The sequence below is a fragment of the Papio anubis genome, chromosome 8, assembly GCF_008728515.1.
Source record: "Papio anubis isolate 15944 chromosome 8, Panubis1.0, whole genome shotgun sequence".
Classification (NCBI taxonomy): domain Eukaryota; kingdom Metazoa; phylum Chordata; class Mammalia; order Primates; family Cercopithecidae; genus Papio; species Papio anubis.
The window spans coordinates 50640297-50659963 of record NC_044983.1 but is presented as its reverse complement, the minus strand read 5'-3'; the positions used below and the strand labels follow the sequence as shown (position 1 = coordinate 50659963).

The 19667-nt window shown below is 38.5% G+C and overlaps 1 long non-coding RNA gene across 1 annotated transcript in view; it reads left to right on the top strand.

Moving 5' to 3' along the window:
- LOC110743946 overlaps nt 1-17902 on the top strand; it is a 30131-nt gene extending 12229 nt beyond the window's left edge. The window contains exon 2 of the long non-coding RNA XR_002523803.2: nt 17758-17902. This is a non-coding gene — a long non-coding RNA (uncharacterized LOC110743946). The remainder of the gene's footprint in view (nt 1-17757) is intronic.
- The last annotated feature ends 1765 nt before the right edge of the window (nt 17903-19667 follow it).

Here is a 19667-nt window from a genome sequence, read left to right as displayed (position 1 = left end):
TAGCAAGTAGCATATCTAATAGTGAAAGACTGAAAGCATTTCCCCTAAGATCAGTAACATGATAAGAATGTCTGCTCTCACTAGTTCTATTTACTATTGTGCTGGGGCTTCAGCTAGGGAAATATGGCAAGGGAAAAAAAAACACCTGGATTGGAAAGGAAGAAACAAAATCACCTCTATATGTATATGAAATGAATTTATATACAGGATTCTAAGCAATCCTATTTAAAAAAATGATTAGAAGAGTGATGTTATTATAGCAAAAGTGGTAGAGTAGATAGCTCAAAGGTTCTATCCCTTCACAGAAACATCAAAAAATCAAGCAAAAACTCTCAGAACCAACTTTGTCATAGCTCTGAAAAATAGTAAACCGTTCATACCAACTAAGTAAATGCTGAATCAAGAAAAAGTAATTTAAAAGTGGTAATAAAGCAATTTAAAAGTGGTAATAAAACTTCACAGCATTGTGCTTGTTCTGTCTCTACCCACCATCCCTGCTCAGTGACAATCTTTAAGATGGCAATTCAGATTCCCAGTGTGGGACCCTGGTTCCTGGTTCTAGAGGGAGCATAGTGGACCTTCTTCTTAAAAATTGTGTGTGTTTTTTTTTTAAATTACACTTTAAGTTCTAGGGTACATGTGCACAACATGCAGATTTGTTACATATGTATACATGTGCCATGTTGGCTTGCTGCAGCCATTAACTCATCATTTACGTTAGGTATTTCTCCTAATGCTATCCCTCCCCCATCCCGCCACCCCATGACAGGCCCCAATGTGTGATGTTCCCCACCCTGTGTCCAAGTGTTCTCATTGTTCAATTCCCACCTATAAGTGAGAACATGCGGTGTTTGGTTTTCTGTCCTTGCGATAGTTTGCTCAGAATGATGGTTTCCAGCTTCATCCATGTCCTTACGAAGGACATGAACTCATCCTTTTTTGTGGCTGCGTAGTATTCCATTGTATATATGTGCCACATTTTCTTAATCCAGTCTATCATTGATGGACATTTGGGCTGGTTCCAAGCCTTTGCTATTGTGAATAGTGCCTCAATAGTATGTGTGCATGTGTCTTTATAGTAGCATGATTTATAATATTTTGGGTATATACTCAATAATGGGATTACTGGGTCAAATGGTATTTCTAGCTCTAGATCCTTGAGGAATCCCCACACAGTCTTCCACAATGGTTGAACTAGTTTACACTCCCACCAGCAGTGTAAAAGGATTTCTATTTCTCCACATCCTCTCCAGCACCTGTTGTTTCCTGACTTTTTAATGATTGCCATTCTAACTGGCATGAGATGGTGTCTCATTGTGGTTTTGATTTGCATTTCTCTAATGACCAGTGATGATTAGCTTTTTTCATGTTTGTTGGCCATATAAATGTCTTCTTTTGAAGTGTCTGTTCATATCCTTTGCCCACTTTTTGATGGGCTTGTTTGTTTTTTTCTTGTAAACTTGTTTAAGTTCTTTGTAGGTTCTGGATATTAGCCATTTGTCAGATGGGTAGATAGAAAAAATTTTCTCCCATTCTGTAGGTTGCCTGTTCACTCTGATGGTAGTTTCTTTTGCTGTGCAGAAGTTCTTTAGTTTAATTAGATCCCATTTGTCAATTTTGGCTGTTGTTACCATTGCTTACAGTATTTTAGTCACGAAGTCTTTGCCCAGGCCTGTGTCCTTAATGGTATTGCCTATGTTTCTTCTAGGGTTTTTATGGTTTTAGAGCTTATGTTTAAGTCCTTAATCCATCTTGAATTAATTTTTGTATAAGGTGTAAGAAAGATGTCCAGTTTCAGTTTTCTTCATATGGCTAGCCAGTTTTCCCAACACCATTTATTAAGTAGGGAATCCTTTCCCCATTGCTTCTTTTTGTCAGGTTTGTCATAGATCAGATGGTTGTATATGTATGGTCTTATTGCTGACACCTCTGTTCTGTTCCATTGATCTATATATCTGGTTTGCTACCAGTACCATGTCATTTTTGTTACTGTAGCCTTTTGGTATAGTTTGAATTCAGGTAGGGTGATGCCTCCAGCTTTGTTCTTTTTGGTTAGGATTGTCTTGGCTATACAGGCTCTTTTTTGGTTCCATATGAAATTTACAGTAGTTTTTTCAATTCTGTGAAGAAAGTCAATGGTAGCTTGGTGGGAATAGTACTGAATCTATAAATTACCTTGGGCAGTATGGTCATTTTCACAATATTTATTCTTCACCATGAGCATGGAATGTTTTTCAGTTTGTTTGTGTCCTCTTTTATTTCCTTGAGCAGTGGTTTGTAGTTCTCTTGAAGAGGTCCTTCACATCCCTTCTAAGTTGGATTCCTAGGTATTTTATTCTCTTTGTAACAGTTGTGAATAGGAGTTCACTCATGATTTGACTGTTTGTCTGTTATTGATATATAGGAATGCTTGTGATTTTTGCACATTGATTTTGTATCTTGAGACTTTGCTGAAGCTACTTATCAGCTTAGAGAGACTTTGGGCTGAGACGACGGGGCTTTCTAAATATATAATCATGTCATCTGCAAACAAAAAGAGACAATTTGACTTCCTCTCTTCCTATTTGAATACCCTTTACTTCTTTCTCTTGCCTGATTTCTCTGGCCAGAACTTCCAATGCTATGTTGAATAGGAGTGGTAAGAGAAGGCATCCTTGTCTTGTGGTGGTTGTCAAAGGTAATGGTTCCAGCTTTTGCCCATTCAACATGATATTGGCTATGGGTTTGTCATAAATAGCTCTTATTATTTTGAGGCACGTTCTATCAGTGCCTAGTTTATTGAGTTTTTTTTAGCATGAAGGGGTGCTGAATTTTGTTGAAAGCCTTTTCTGCATCTAATGAGATACACATGTGGTTTTTGTCATTAGTTCAGTTTATGTGATGGATTATGTTTATTGATTTGCATATGTTGAACCAGGGATGAAGCTAACTTGATCGTGGTGCTTAAGCTTTTTTTTTTTTTTAATTTTTTTGTTTTATTTATTTTTATTTTTTTTTGAGACAGAGTCTCACTCTTGTCACCCAGGCTGGAGTGCAGTGGAACGATTTTGGCTCACTGCAACCTCTGCCTCCTGGGTTCAAGCAATTCTCCTGCCTCAGCCTCCTGAGTTGCTGGGATTACAGCCATGCATGCCGAGCTAATTTTTGTATTTTTGGTAGAGATGGGGTTTCATTATGTTGGTCATGCTGGTCTCAAACTCCCGACCTCATGATTGGCCCACCTTGGCATCCTGTGCTGGGATTACAGGCATAAGCCACTGCACCTAGCTGGATAAGCTTTTAAATGTGCTGCTGGATTTGGTTTGCCAGTATTTTATTGAAGATTTTCACATCAATGTTCATCAGTGATATTGCCTGAAATTTTCTTTTTGTTGTTGTTGTGTCTCTGCCGGGCTTCGTTATCAGGATGATGCTGGCCTCTTAAAATAAGTTAAAATAAGAGGAGTCCCTCTCTTTCTATTGTTTGGAATGGTTTCAGAAGAAATAGTACCAGCTCCTCTTTGTATCTCTGGTAGAATCTGGCTGTGAATCTGTCTGGTCCTGGGCTCCTTTTGGTTGGTAGGCTATTAATTATTGCCTCAATTTCAGAACTTATTATTGGTCTATTCAGGGATTCAACTTCTTCCTGGTTGAGACTTGGGAGAATGTGTATGTCCAGGAATTTATCCATTTCTTCTAGATTTTCTAGTTTATTTGCATAGAGGTAGTTATAGTATTCTCTGATGGCAGTTTGTATTTCTGTGGGATCAGTGGTGATATCTCCTTTATCATTTTTCATTGTGTCTATTTGATTCTTCTCTCTTTTCGTCTTTATTAGTCTTGCTGGCAATCTATCTATTTTGTTAATCTTTTCAAAACACCAGTTTCTGGATTCATTGATTTTTTTGGAGGGTTTTTTCATATCTCTATCTCCTTCAGTTCTGCTCTGATCTTAGTTATTTCTTCTCTTCTGCTAACTTTTGAATTTTTTTTGCTCTTGCTTCTCTAGTTCTTTTAATTGTGATGTTAGGGCATTGATTTTAGGTCTTTCCCATTTTCTGAAATGAGCATTTAGTGCTATAAATTTCCCTCTAAACACTGCTTTCACTGTGTCCCAAGGAGTTTGGTACGTTGTCTCTTTGTTCTCATTGGTTTCAAATAACTTATTTATTTCTGCCTTAATTTCATTATTTACCTAGTAGTCATTCAGGAGCAAGTTGTTCAGTTTCCATGTAGTTGTGTGGTTTTTAGTGAGTTTCTTAATATTGAGTTCTAATTTGATTGCACTGTGGTCTGAGATACTGTTTGTTATGATTTCTGTCCTTTTGCATTTGCTGGGAGTGTTTTACTTCCAATTATGTGGTCAATTTTAGAATAAGTGCAATGTGGTGCTGAGAAGAATGTATATTTTGTTGATTTGGGGTGGAGAATTCTATAGATGTCTATTAGGCCCTCTTGGTCCAAAGCTGATTTCAAGTCCTGAATATCCTTGTTAATTTTCTGTCTCATTGATCTGCCAGTGTGGTGTTAATGTCTGCCACTATAATTGTGTGGCAATCTAAGTCTCTTTGTAGGACTCTAAGAACCTGCTTTATGAATCTGGGTGCTTCTGTATTGGTTGCATATATATTTAGGATAGTCAGCTCTTCTTGTTGCATTGATCCCTTTACCATTATGTAATGCCCTTCTTTGTCTTTCTTGATCTTTGTTGGTTTAAGGTCTGTTTTATCAGAGACTAAGATGCAACCCCTGTTTTGTTTTTGTTTTTGTTTTTGTTTTGCTTTCCATTTGCTTGGTAAATATTCCTCCATCGCTTTATTTTGAGCTTATGTGTCTTTGCACATGACATGGGTCTCCTGAATACAGCACACCAATGGGTCTTGACTCTTTATCCCATTTTCCAGTCTGTGCCTTTTAATTGGGGCATTTAGCCCATTTATATTTAAGGTTAATATTGTTATGTGTGAATTTGGTCCTGTCATTATGATGCTAGCTGGTTATTTTGTCCATTAGTTGATGCAGTTTTTTCATATGGTCAATGGTCTTTACATTTTGGTAGGTTTTTCTGTGGTTGCTACCAGTTTTTCCTTTCCACATTTAGTGCTTCCTTCAGGAGCTCTTGTAAGGCAGGTCTGGTCATGACAAAAATCCCTCAGCATTTGCTTGTCTGTAAAGTATTTTATTTCTCTGTACTTTTGAAGCTTAGTTTGGCTGGATATGAAATTCTGGGCTCAAAATTCTTTTCTTTAAGAATGTTGTATATTGGCCCCCACTCTCTTCTGGCTTGTAGGGTTTCTGCAGAGAGACCCACTGTTAATCTGATGGGCTTCCCTTTGTGGGTAATCCGACCTTTCTCTCTGGCTGCCCTTAACATTTTTTCCTTCATTTCAACCTTGTTGAATCTGACGACTATGTGTCTTGTGGTTGCTCTTCTCAAGGAGTATCTTTGTGGTGTTCTCTGTATTTCCTGAATTTGAGTGTTGGCCTGTCTTGCTAGGTTGGGGAAGTTCTCCTGGATATATTCTGAAGTCTGTTTCCCAACTTGGTTCCATTCTTCCTGTCACTTTCGGGTACACCAATCAAACGTGAGTTTGGTCTTTTCACATAGTCATATTTCTTGGAGACTTTGTTCATTCCTTTTCATTCTTTTTTCTCTAATCTTGTCTTCATGCTTTATTTCATTAAGTTGATCTTCAATCTCTGATATGTTTTCTTCCACTTGATTGATTCAGCTGTTGATAGTTGTGTATGTTTCACAAAGTTCTCATGCTGTGTTTTTCAGCTCCATCAGGTCATTTATGTTTTTCTCTAAACCGATTATTCTAGTTAGCAGTTCCTGTAACCTTTTATCAAGGTCCTTAGCTTCTTTGCGTTGTGTTAGAACATGCTCCTTTAGCTCAGAGGAGTTTGTTATTATCTGAAGCCTACTTCTGTCAATTTGTCAAATTCCTTCTCCATTCACTTTTATTCCCTTGCTGTTGAGGAGTTGTGATCCTTTGGAGGAGATGAAACATTCTGGTTTTTGGAATTTTCAGCATTTTTGCACTGTTTTTTCCTCATATTCATGGATTTAGCTACCTTTGCTCTTTGCAATTGGTGATCTTCAGATGGGGTTTTTGCACGGGCATCCTTTTTGTTGATGTTGATGCTATTTCTTTCGTTTGTTAGTTTTCCTTCTAACAGATCCCTCTGCTGCAGGTCTGCTGGAGTTTGCTGCAGGTCCACTCCAGACCCTGTTTGCCTGGGTATCACCAGTGGAGGCTGCAGAATGGCAAAGATTGCTGCCTGCTCCTTCCTCTGGAAGCTTCATCCGAGAGGGGCACCGGCCAGATGCCAGCCAGAGCTCTCCTGTATGAGGTGTCTGTTGACCCCTGCTTGGAGGTGTCTCCCAGTCAGGAGGCATGGGGGTCAGGGACCCACTTGAGGAGGCATCCTGTCCCTTAGCAGAGCTCAAGCACTATACTGGGAGATCTGCTGCTCTCTTCAGAGCTGGCAGGCAGGAATGTTTAAGTCTGCTGAAGCTGTGCCCACAGCCACCCCTTCCCCCAGATGCTCTGACCAAGGGAGATGGAAGTTTTATCTATAAGCTCCTGAGAGGGGCTGATGCATTTCTTTCAGAGATGCTCTGCCCAGAGAGGAGGAATCTATAGAGGCAGTCTGGCTACAGTGGTTTTGCTGTGCTGTGGTGGGTTCTGCACCCAATTCAAACTTCCCGGCTTTATTTACACTGTGAGTGGAAAACCACCTACTTAAGCCTCAGTAATGGCAGATGCCCCTTCCCTCACCAAGCCTGAGCATCCCAGGTAACTTCAGACTGCTGTTCTGGTAGCAAGAATTTCAAGTCATTGTATTTTAGCTTGTTGGGCTCCATGGGGGTGGGATCTGCTGAGCAACACCACTTGGCTCCCTGGCTTCAGCCCCCTTTCCATGGGAGTGAACAGTTCCGTCTTGCTGGTGTTCCAGGTACCACTGGAGTATGAAAAAATCTCCTGCAGCTAGCTCGGTGTCTACCCAAACGGCCACCCAGTTTTGTGCTTCAAACCCAGGGCCCTAGTGGTGTAGGCACCAGAGGGAATCTCCTGGTCTGTGGCTTGTGAAGACCATGGGAAACGTGTCTGGGCCAGACTGCATCTTTCCTCATGGCACAGTCCCTCACGGCTTCCCTTGGCTAGGAGAGGGAGTTCCCCAACCCCTTACACTTCCCAGGTGAGGCAGCGCCCCACCCTGCTTCTGCTTGTCCGTTGTGAGCTGCACCCACTGTCTAACCAGTCCCAATGAGATGAACTGGGTACCTCAGTTGTAAATGCAGAAATCACCTGCCTTCTGTGTTGGTCTCACTGGGAGCTGCAGACTAGAGCTGTTCCTATTCAGCCATCTTGCCTGGGAATCCATTTATCATCAATTATATTTTTATATTCTTGTAATGAACAATCCAAAAATGATATTAAAAAATCTAACTACAATAACATCAAAGATTATAAAATACCTCAGAATGTATTTAACAAAAAAAGTACAAAATTTATACTTTGAAAAGTACAAAACATTGTTGAAAATAATAGTGAAAATCCAAGTAATTGGGAAGATACCTACATTCATGGATCAGAATATTTAAATGTGATAAGATGACAATACTACCCAAACTAATCCACAGATTCAATGTAATGCCTATCAAAATCCCACCTGGTTTCTTTCAAAACTTGACAAGCTGATATTAAAATTTACACAGAAATTCAAGAGACCAGAATAGCCAAAACAAGCTTGAAGAAGAACAACATTTGAGGACTTGCACTTCCAAAGTTTAAAACTTACTATAAAGTTATAGAAATTAAAACAGTGTGGTACTGGAATAAGGATAAACATATAGAGCAGTGGGATAGAATTAAGAGTACAGAAAAAACTCTCATATGTATAGTCAACTAATTATTGATAAAGCTGCCAAGACAATTCAATAAGAAAAGAAAATTTTCTTCAACAAATATTACTGGGACAATAGTACATCCATTACATAATAATGAAGTTATGTCCATGGATCAAAGACCTAAATGTAGGGGCTAAAACTATAAAGTGCTGAGAAAAAAACATAGACATAAATCTCCATGACTTTGGATTAGTCAATGGTTTGTTAAATACGACACTAAAGACATGAAAAGAAAGAAAATAAATGGATGTCATCAAAATTAGAAACTTTTGTGCTTTAAATGAAACCATTCAGAATGTGAAAAGGCAACCCAAAGAATGGGAGAAAATATTTGCAAATTATGTACCTGAGAAGGGACTCGTATCTAGAATACATAAAGAACTCTTACTTTACTAGTCAATGAAAAAACAAAATAGCCCAATTAAAACATGGGCAAAGGAGCTGAGTGGACATTCCTCTAAAGGAGATATTCAGATGGCCAAAAAGCACATGAAAAGATGTTCAACATCCTTAGCCATCAGGACAATGTAACTCAAAACTACAATGAGATACCAGTTCATGCTCACTAGGATGAGTAAAATTAAAAAGTCAGATAATAACAACTTTAGATGTGAATGTGGAGAAATGGAAGCCTTGTACACTGTTGCCAAGAATGTAAAATGTTGCAGCCATTGTGGAAAACAGTCTAGTAGTCCTCCGAAAAGTTAAATGTAGCATTTACCATTGATCTGACAATTCTGTTTCTATGTATACACCCAAAATAATTGAAAACGTATGTTTATGCAAAAAACTTTACAGGAATACTTATAGCAGCATTATTTGTAACAGTCAAAAGAGGGAAACAATGCAAATGTCAATCAACTGATGAACAGATAAGTAAAATGTGGTATATTCATACAATGGAAATGAGGAACTCATACATGCTACAACATGGTTGAACTTTGAAAATATGCTAAATAAAAGAAGCCAGACAGAAAGGTCGTGGCTCACCAGGTAGCCATCACTGTGACATGAGTAAGTAACTTTTCTAAACAACTTCAGTTTCCCAGTTCCTGAGTTGTAAATACTCAAAGACAGACTAATAAACCACTTAACATGCAATTAAATAAGTCTGTGACATTAACCAAGTATTTGACTGAAAAAAAAGCAAAAGGACAACAATCATATATTTGAATGATTTGTAGAATGAAAATAAACATCAAAACTAGAGCTATACATTCTCATATCACAGACTGAAGTTAGATTTTAACTTTGCTTATATCAAAACACCTACTGAATTTGGGCAAAAAGTATCTGCCTTGATTTCAGGTGACTAAGCCATTTGTTCCTTGAAGAAGTTTAAGTGCACCAAGGAACTTTTATTTAAAAATTAAATTTTTGAAAAAAATTTTCTTTGGTATTCTATGTCAAGTAACTGAATATTTCTTTAACAATCAACTTTGCAAATCTGCATCAATAGATAATGAGCCCTCCACATACATGTTCTCATTGTAAGTTTAGACTTTATCAGATTGCAGTCTCCTCCTATTTGGCTTATAATTGCTGGACTTGAGATAGAAGAGGCTGGTGGTAGCTAACAGAATGTTTGCCAGTTTACTTGGTGTCTTTATACCTCTTGGCTCATGTAATCCTTAGAACGATTTTATAAGTAGGCATTAGTTAAATTAATCCTAATTTACAGATTTGAAAATTGATGCTCTTTGCAGTTAAGAATCTTGCCCAAAACTAATGAGTGCAGACCTCAAATCTGGGTCCTCAATGCCTGAGGCTGTGCTCACTCCAATCATCCCGTGATCTGGAATTGTGGAGCCTATAACCAGAGTCCTTCTCAGTTCAAGTCAACCTCACCCTGTCCTACTTCCATTGTCACCAGCGGTACTTTATGAGAACACTATCTCAGCAGATGAGAGGGTGAAAAATTCCTTACGATAAACATCTATTATTCAAATTATGACCCAGGGGTTGTGGTAAAATACCTACTGTTTCAATTGTACAATTTTTGTTCTGAGAAAGAACAGAGCTGGGAAAGATAATGCAGTAGTTGCTGAATGACTGTGGTATAAATTGCCTCTATGACTGTCCAAATGGTAAGCCTGGAAGCATTGGTCTGCCTCCAGCTAGAACCCTGTGGCTTTAATATTATTCTGCACTTGTTCCTTTGCTCTTCATAACATCAGGTACTCCCAGCTGGGCATCTTCTATTTTGGAGGCAATAAAACGCTGTAGCCGAAGTAACACTGAACATATCCTCTATTTTAGAATGCCATTGGGGCAACACAAACCACCAAGATATGGTCCCAAGACAGGCTGCAAGTCAATATTGGGCCAGGGCACAACTGGGCTTCCTGATACCTATGGTTTAATAGTGCCCCCTTTGTGGACACTCTCATATTTACCCTCAGTTAAGGTGTTCTTGTTTCATTTCACGGTTGGTCTGCTGCAATGTAAGATATCCACTTGGTTGGGAACCCGGAAATCCAGTTGCAAACCAGTTGCACAGCTCCCTGGCTGAGTGGTGTTGATCAAATATCTGTGCGTCTCCAGACTTCTCATCAGAAGGTCGTGGGAAGGAATATGTCACATTGTTACTGTATTTTTAAGCCTGGCTAGATACAGGGCTGGGTGGTCTAGGAGGAGGATATCATTGCTCTTTGGGAGAGGATTTCCCTGCTCTTTCCTCCGCTCAGGAAAGGCACTTTAATGGTTGTGTTTAGTTAAGCTTAGTACTGAGATAGAGAAGTAAGGCTTGGTGGAAATGGTTCCAGAAATTTGAGGATGGGTCTCAAAAACTTAGTTTGAAATAGATTGTCATGATCTGTTTTTCTTCTTTCATCCCAAATCATTACAGTCAGGCTTTTAATCAGGGGGTTTAGGATGAAGGAAGTAGGGTGTGTCCTCATGGGGCAAAGCTGTGCACACAGAGGGCTACAGCTGTGGGAGCTGGGTTCCGAGGGTAGAGGACAGAAAATGGCAGAGTCAGGCCCGTGGAATGGTGTGTGAGAGAGCTGGAGACTTGCCCCAGTGACTCAGGGCTTACAACAAGGGTGGACCTTGGAAGCTCGAGAAACTCAGAAGCAACCAAGAGGCAAGAAGTTAACTTATGGAAAATGAAAGATTTGGTTGACTGATCATCAAGCATCCTTTCAGTTAAAAGATTCAGTGGATTTATGCATCTGCCCAAAGAAAAATTAAGTTAAAAATAGCTAAAGAGGCTGGGCGTGGGCGTGGTGGCTCACGCTTGTAATCCCAGCACTTTGGGAGGCTGAGGTGGGCGGATCACCTGAGGTCAGGAATTCGAGACCAGCCTGCCCAACATGGAGAAACCCCAACTCTACTAAAAAAAAAAAAAAAATACAGAAAATTAGCTGGGCATGGTGGTGCACACCTGTAATCCCAGCAACTCAGGAGGCTGAAGCAGGAAAATCACTTGAACCTGGGAGGCAGAGGTTGCAGTGAGCCGAGATGGCACCATTGCACTCCAGCCTGGGCAACAAGGGTGAAACTTCATCTTAAAAAAAAAAAATAGCTGAAGAATTTCTATGGCACTATTTTTAATCATTCTTATTTGTCTCATTTATTGTGTGTTTTAAACAAAACTATCAAAATTACCTTGCTGTTATTTAATGTCAGAAGAAGATCAAGTCAACAAGTATATATTTAAAAGCTAAAGCCCAGGCGTGGTGGCTCACACCTGTATTCCCAGCACTTTGGTAGGCAAAGGTGGGAGGATCTCTTGAGCCCAGGAGACCAGTCTGAGCAACACAACAAGGCTCCATCTCTATAAAAAAATAAAAAAATATATTAGCCTAGTTTGGTGGTGCACCTGTTGTCTTAGCTACTCAGGAGGCTGAAGTGGGAGGATTGCTTGAGCCTGGGAGTTCACGGCTGCAGTAAGCTATGTTTTTGTCATTGCACTCCAGCCTGGGTGACACAATAAGATCCTGTCTCAAAGAAAGAAAGAAAGAAAGAAAGAAAGAAAGAAGGAAGGAAGGAAGGAAGGAAGGAAGGAAGGAAGGAAGGAAGGAAGGAAGGAAGGAAGGAAGGAAGGAAAGAAAGAAGGAAAGAGAGAAAGAAAGAAAGAAAGAAAGAAAGAAAAACAAGAAAGAGATAAAAATAAAATATGTTTAAAAAATTAAAGACCATTAAACAATATATTTTGTAGGAAATTCAATGTTAATAATGGCAGTTTGAAAACAATAGTCCCTTATATAAATTAGGTGAGGAGAAAAAAAAAAAAAACAGAAAAAAATCCCAGCTTTTATGGGTGGGAAGGATGATTCTGTACCTAAATACATAATGCATTAATGTATGTTATTTTATGTCTGGTGCTATTGGACTGATATCAAAATCTAATATTCCTGACATCCCTTCAAGTTCAAGTATGTATGTCAAATTCTGACTCTAAGCGTATTCATTTCAAAGGGCTTCACAGACAATTAGCTAATTGCCCCTGTGGGGTGGGCATAGAACCAACGAGTGTGATTATTGTTAAGCTCTTCAGACCTGAACGTTCCGTGCAGTGGGACCCTCTGTGTTTTTCATGAGAAAATCTGACATACTTCACAGCTCAAGAGAGCAGCGATGCCAAATTGACATAACAGCTGTGAAAACCTTCAGGGTTGAATTATTATTATTACTCCAGTAACTCTCCTCTTTGAACATGGTTTTGAATCACTACTGTCTTTTGCTGAGGATCCAGTAGCAGCAGTTAATTACCAAGTTCCAGTCGTTCCTGTGGGCCTGCCACTGAGACCCCCATAAGCAAGCTTTTTATTTTTTAAGTTTTATTTTATTTTTAATTGACAAGTAATAACTGTCATATTTTGTTATAAATTGATATATTCATGGGGTATGACGTGATGTTTTGATACATGTCTACATCGTGAAATAATCATATCAGGCTAATTAACATATCTATTACCTCAAATATTTATCATTTCTTTGGAGTGAGAACATTTCAAATCCCCTCTTTTAGCTACAATACATTATTGTTAACTATAGTGGCCATACTGTGCAACAGATCATCAGAATATATTGCTCCTATCTAACTGAAACTTTGTACCTGTTAACCTAAATCATCCCTTTCCCTGTCCACCCTCGACCCTACCAACACTTACCCTTCCCATCACTGGTAACCACCATTCTCTCTCTACTTCTGTGAGTTTGAGTCTTTGGATTTCATAAATAGGTGAGATCATATGGTATTTGTTCTCCCTGTGCGTGGTTTATTTCACTTAAGATAATGTCCTGTAGGTTTGCCCACGTTGTTGCAAATGACAGAATTCCTTGTTTTATTAAGACTTGATAGTGTTCTATCATGTGTATCATATTTTCTTTATTCATTGGTTGAGGGAAATCTGTTGTTTTCCTCTCTTGGCTGTTGTAAACAGTGCTGCTGCAATAAACATGGGAGTGTAGATATCTCTTCGACATGCTGATTTCAGTTCCTTTGGATATATACCCAGCAGGAGGACTGCGTCATAAGGTAGTTCTAATTTTATTTTTTTTTGAGAAACCTACATTCTGTTTTCCAAAATGGCTATACCAACTTACATTCCCACCAACAGTGTTCAAGGGTTCCCTATTGCTCACATTCTCACCATCACTTGTTATCTTTCGTCTTTTTGACGATAGCAAATCTAACAGGAGTGAGGTGATATCTCATTGTGGTTTTAATTTGCATTTCTTTGATGATTAGAGACGTTGAGTGTTTTTTATATATCTGTTGGCCATTTGTATGTTTTCTTTTGAGAAATGTCTTTTTAAGTCTTTTGCCCATTTTTAATTGGATCTTGTTTTCTTGTTATTGAGTAGTTTGAGTTCCCTATATATTTTGCATATCAGCCACTTTCCCCAAATATGATTCACAGATATTTTCTCCCAACCTGTGGGCTGTCTCTTTACTCCATTAATTGTTTCCTTCGCTGTGCAGAAGCTTTTCAGATTTACTCACTTTCAAACTGACTAAGATATGTTCATCTTTTGCAGGAGGATGAAGGTGAAATTGGCAAGTGGGCCTGCAGATTAATGTTTTCTGTTTGTTTCATCATCCTGCCCACTTTGGCACTTAACAACTGATAAAGAGGTTTTCTTTCTATTCTTATAAAGAAAAACAACAACGAGATGTACTTAGATATAGGCTTGTAAACCTTCAAAGGAGAGACTTAGCATTTTTTTTCCTTGCTCTTTTTCTTTATCGCCAGGACAAATGGATCAGGATCTAATCTGCTTACTCTTGCTATACTTGCCAGCAATTTTGATGTGATCATAGGATTATCTTCAGCATTTCAAACACTTGAACTCTGCATTCATTTTTAGCATGTCAACCAAGGTGGCAGGTATTTTTGTCAAAAGGCAAAATCCAACTCCAGTACCTCTTTGGGATTATATGTCTGGAACGTATAACAGCCAATTTGGAATTATGGTAATAATCTTTTGCATGTTTACATAAGTGAAAATGGATTGAACTGGGATAACTTTGAAGTTTGACTCTGCTAGCAGTCTCCTGCTCTCTTACAGTTAGTAATAACTTACTGTCATTATGTAACTAATTTATATAACTAACATAATGTTAATAATAACTTTACAGTTCATACATCGTTTAATAAAACTTCACGAGAGGTATATTTTTCATCATATGTAAAAATCTTTAATGCTGAGACTTAGCAGCTAAAATTTTTTTTAAAATTAGGATTCTTGTGCAGTAGTACATATCATTAACACTGTTGTAACAAAGCAAACCCGGATTACGCTAAGAGTTTATCTTTGAAAAGGATTGATCAAATTCCTACCTGTATGGAACAACATGCTGGGGCCATGTATGGTTTCTGTCCTCCAGGAATTTGCAAATAAAGGAGACACACAAACACAAGAAATAAGAGAATGTAAATGTTTTTTAACATTTTCCTTGATGGCCATGGCAGATGTCTCCATTTTTGGTATCTGTGTCTTGCAGGCCAACTTTTTTTGTGGCCCTCTTTTCCCATCTGTTTGTACTGTCATCTTATGCACCTGTCTTATCCAAAGAAAGCCTTCTGGGACCTGCACTGGAGCACAGAAATCCTGTTCCCAGCAAACTACAAAGGTCATCTCAGGGCTCAAGCTTTAGTGGGGAAGTTCATTAGACTCCACAGTGATTTCCCAGTGTTTTTTTCTTTTCTTTTCTCTTCTCGTCTCTTCTTTTCTTCTTTCTCTTCTCTTCTTTTCTCTTTTCTCTTTTTTTTTTTTTTTGAGACAGAGTCTCACTCTGTCCCCCAGGCTGCAGTGCAGTGGCACAATCTCGGCTCATTGCAACCTCCACCTCCTAGGCTCAAGTGATTCTCCTGCCTCAGCCTCCCAAGTAGCTGGGATTACAAGCACCTACCACCACACGTGGCTAATTTTTGTATTTTTAATAGAGAGAGGGTTTCACCAAGTTGGCCAGGCTGGTCTCAAACTCCTCACTTCAGATGATCCACCCTCCTTGACCTTCCAAAGTGCTGGGACTACAGATGTGAGCCACGGCACCCGACCCCCAGTATCTATTTCTTTCAAACACAAACACAAAAAGATACTTATACATATGGCCTTCAATATAGACTGCACTTGCTCGACAAATTATAAAAATATACATAACTTTTGTTTTCAAGTACCTTTATTCATTCTTCAGAAAGTATCTGAAGTGAAAAGAATGGTACTGAGATATTGCCTGTTTCCAGCACCACTCCAGAATGATCCAGAACAATGTGTTCTCATAGAAATGGAATGGGAACCACATATGCCACTTTACATTTCCTAGTAAGTAAAAGAAACAGGTGAAATTAATTCTAATAATAAATTTTATTTAACAGAGTATTCAAAAATATTCTCATTTAATTTATAATTGGTATGAAGTTATTAATGAGAGATTTTACATTTATGTTTTTTCATACTAAGCACTCGAAATCTGTGGTGTATTTTACACTCAGAGCACATCTTAATCTGGACTAGCCACAGTTCAAGTGCTCAACACCCACATGTGATCAGTAGCCATTATATTGCACAGTACCGGTCTAGAGTGCACAATGTGAATTTTGGTCTTCTATTAATGCCTGTGATGAATTTGACCGCATGTATTTTGGGCAATGTTCATTCAGTGTGACTATTTAGTTTTTGTCCTTGGTTGAAATGTTATCAAGTACTATCTTTGCTAGAGGTGAATTTTTAATTGAAATAGGGTGTGATTTTCCCTAAGGGTACCTGAAGATGCTGTTTGCTTGGAGACTTAACAAAGAAGTGAACAGGCTAATTGAGAATAAGACATAATATTAAAAGATGCACAGTTCAATTGTAAACCTCTAACTAATGCAAATCCTGCAGAATAAAGTCCTAGGTCCCTCCCATGGTTTTCTGTGTCGTTTGTCATCTGGTCTCTGTTTTCTGTCCTAGCCACTTTGCTCCCCACTCCCCTAAACCAGCCCCATGATCTAGTCATACTGAATTATTTACAGTTCCCCTAACATGATCCTACACAAGCCTGTAAGGCAGGTATGTTTACCACTGTGTCACAGTTTAAGACATCAATCATTAGGTCTAAATGACTTGTGCATGCTCACAAATATGCGCTAGTGGTAAATCTAGGAAACAAGTCTTCAGACACTTGCACTGAGCACTCCCTACTCCATACGAAGCAGGTAGGCTTAGGCTTCCTGGATTCTCTGGAAAGGGTGTCCTTAGCACCTTAAATGATAGCTCAAGTCACCAGACCAAACTCTGTGACTGTTTACCTTTTTAGCTTGCTGCTCTGAATATGACAAACAAAATATTTTATTGCAAGCATTTTGACTCAAGTTTTGTAGTAGGACATTACACACATTCAACAAATACAAAGAGGCAAGGAATTACAGTTTTGTTTCCATTTCAAAGCATTCTAAGTATTTAACTTCTAAGACAAATCAGTCTAAGAGCTTGACAAGGTAATTTGAGGGAACATTACAATTGATGCCTTTGAAACTACTGTTGTGGCTTTAAGTTTCTCTCCTTTTGTTTCCAAAAAATCTAGTATCTTACGTGGGTGAATAAAAAGTTGTTTTTGTTTAGGAAATTGCTGGCATTAAAGGAGTGAGTCTGTTGATTCGCAAATATATTAAAGAGGAAGACAGTGAAGGGACACACATCACTCCAGCACTTTGGAAATGACTGAGACTTTATGAGGCCTGATCTGTTTGCCTTGTGCTTCTCCCTGATTCTTCCCCAAACCTTACCTTATGCAACTTGTTGCCAAGGATAAGAGAATGACACTGATAAATCAGAATGTGAAAAATCAAAATCCTATTTTACTAGGGTTACCTCATTATATTTTATTGTTGCTACTATTATTTGAAATAATGTGGACATTTGTTGAAATGTAGAAAGCATCAAGAACACATAGTTTGTCAAACATTTTAGAGTATTAGCCAAATGTAGTGTGTACCCAGTTGATTAATTTTAAAATCTCAAAAATCCTTGAATACAGACCACAAAAGCATAGTCAACTCTCTGGGTGTGACGTGCACAAAAAAGCCCAAAGTAAGACTCGGGTCTATAAAGTGCTGAGCACAAGAAATTGATGTGACCAATTTAACATCAAAGTAGACTTCAAGACAAGAAATACTATCAGAGATAAGATGCCAATTCACTATGAAGACATAATCCTAGATGTGCTATTAACAAATAAGAGAGGTTCAAAATAAATGCATTAAACCTGAGATAACTAAAGGCAGATATATAGTAAAATTCAATTATGGTGGATTATTTGAACACTTGTCTGTCAGTAATTGATAAAACAATTAGACCAAAAACTCAGTACAAATATAGAAGATTTGAAAAACACTATAAACTCTCTTAATCTTGTTGCCTTGCAGGAGACGCTGCACCCAACAAGAGCAGCCTTTTCAAGTGCACATGGAGCATTCCCCAAGATATGTCATAGTGTGGGCCATTACATATCTCATGAAATTTTAAAGAGTTGATGTTAGGTTGTTTAATTTGAGTAAATAAGAAAGCTTCTGCTTTGAGTGTGGATCCTTTTCTTTAAATAATATACCATCTGAAATAATAATAATATACAATTTGGGGACATCTATAAGAAGCTAGTTATTTAAGCTCTTTAATTATATTTTATCATAGAGTTTAATTTTTTTAAAGGATACATTTTTAAAATATATAAAGCTGTATCACCAAAAGTGTTTGGGTAAAAAAAGCATCCTTCCCATTCTCTTGCCCCCTCCACACTCACTATAAAACTGGGAATAAAAGCCATTTGTGGCCAGTGGTTGTTTGGCAATGACAGCTCACCTTGATTACAATCAGGCAGTACCTCTCTGTTGATACAGCCAAAGATCTTCAACTCCCTTCTCCTTTGTGTACCCTTAACTTCACATCAAAGCACTGTTGCTTGGGAAAGGTGAAGGTTTGCGTGCTCCTCCCCATGCTGGATGACCATCTGGTCCAGATAACACCCAGCACACCCTTGCAGAAGTTCAATTGGCACCTGTCTCACCTGTTCTGTCCACTGCACGCAGAGTGAAGGTGTGCAGCTGATCAAGAACACATTATAGAAATAACACCATTATAGTCAGGTGTCTTTGAATGTGAGAGTAAAATTCTGTTAAGCAAATATGGTTTGTAGGTTGTTTGATTTTTGTTTTCTTCAGAATTTATAGAAAGATCAATATAGAAATACCAAGGTGGTTAATAGCAGTTTTTAATTTCTATCTGTAAGAATCTTTTAAAGAGAGGATTTCAACCACAACCCATTCCAAAGCTTATCAATTTTGTCTCACCGCTCCAACACCAGTGTTTACATATGCTACAGCATATGAACCTTCACTAATATGCTTTCAAATTCTTCTCAATGCGTGCAGTTTATTTTTGCTAAAGATGAGGACACATGGTAATTCTTGTTAGGCAATGATGGAAGCTGAGGGTATCATATGATAAAGTTCAGAGTAGGGTAAAACTGGTTACAAGTTGCAAGATATATAAAAAACACCTCCAGTCACACCTGAGTTAGGTTGATTTAGGGTTGCCAGCAGTGCTGCTGTAACAGAGACCCGGGAGTTCAGAGTGGAGAGTTACTACAACTGCTGACAATTAAACTCTATGGTAAAATGAACAGAGTAAATAACTGTAGAAATAATTTGTTTCTATTTTTCTAGAACTTCTTTTTCTAAAACTGGTGTTCACTTGTTAGATCCTTCAGTACTGCTACCAAAACTTTTGATATTAGAAAGTGCATCATGAACACAGAAAGGTTAAGCACCAGTTTCCTCCCAATGAATAAATTCTACTATTCCACTTTGCACATCTTCTCATTGCAATGTGTACTAGTCCACTAAGGCTGCCGTAACCAAATATCACAGATTGGGTGGCTTAAACAACAGAACTTTCTTTTCTCATAATTCTGCAGCCTGGAAGTCCAAGATCAAGGTGCTGACAGGATTGGTTTCTTCCAGGGTCTCTGTCCTTGGCTTGAAGATGACCATTGTTCTGCTGTGTGCTCCCCTGGGCATCTTGCTATGTGTGCACATGTCTGGTGTCTCTCTGCATTTCCTAATCTCCTCTCCTAGTAAGAATCTCTGCCAGATTAGATTAGGGTCCTCCCTAATGACCTTATTTTAACTCAGTTACCTCATTAAAGTTCCTGTCTCTAAATACAGTCACATTCAGAAGTACTGGGCATTAGGGCTTCAACACAGGAATTTGAGGGGGACATTATTTGGTTCATAGCACAGCTCTCGATGCAGTCTGGACCACAAGTTTTTGATAGACT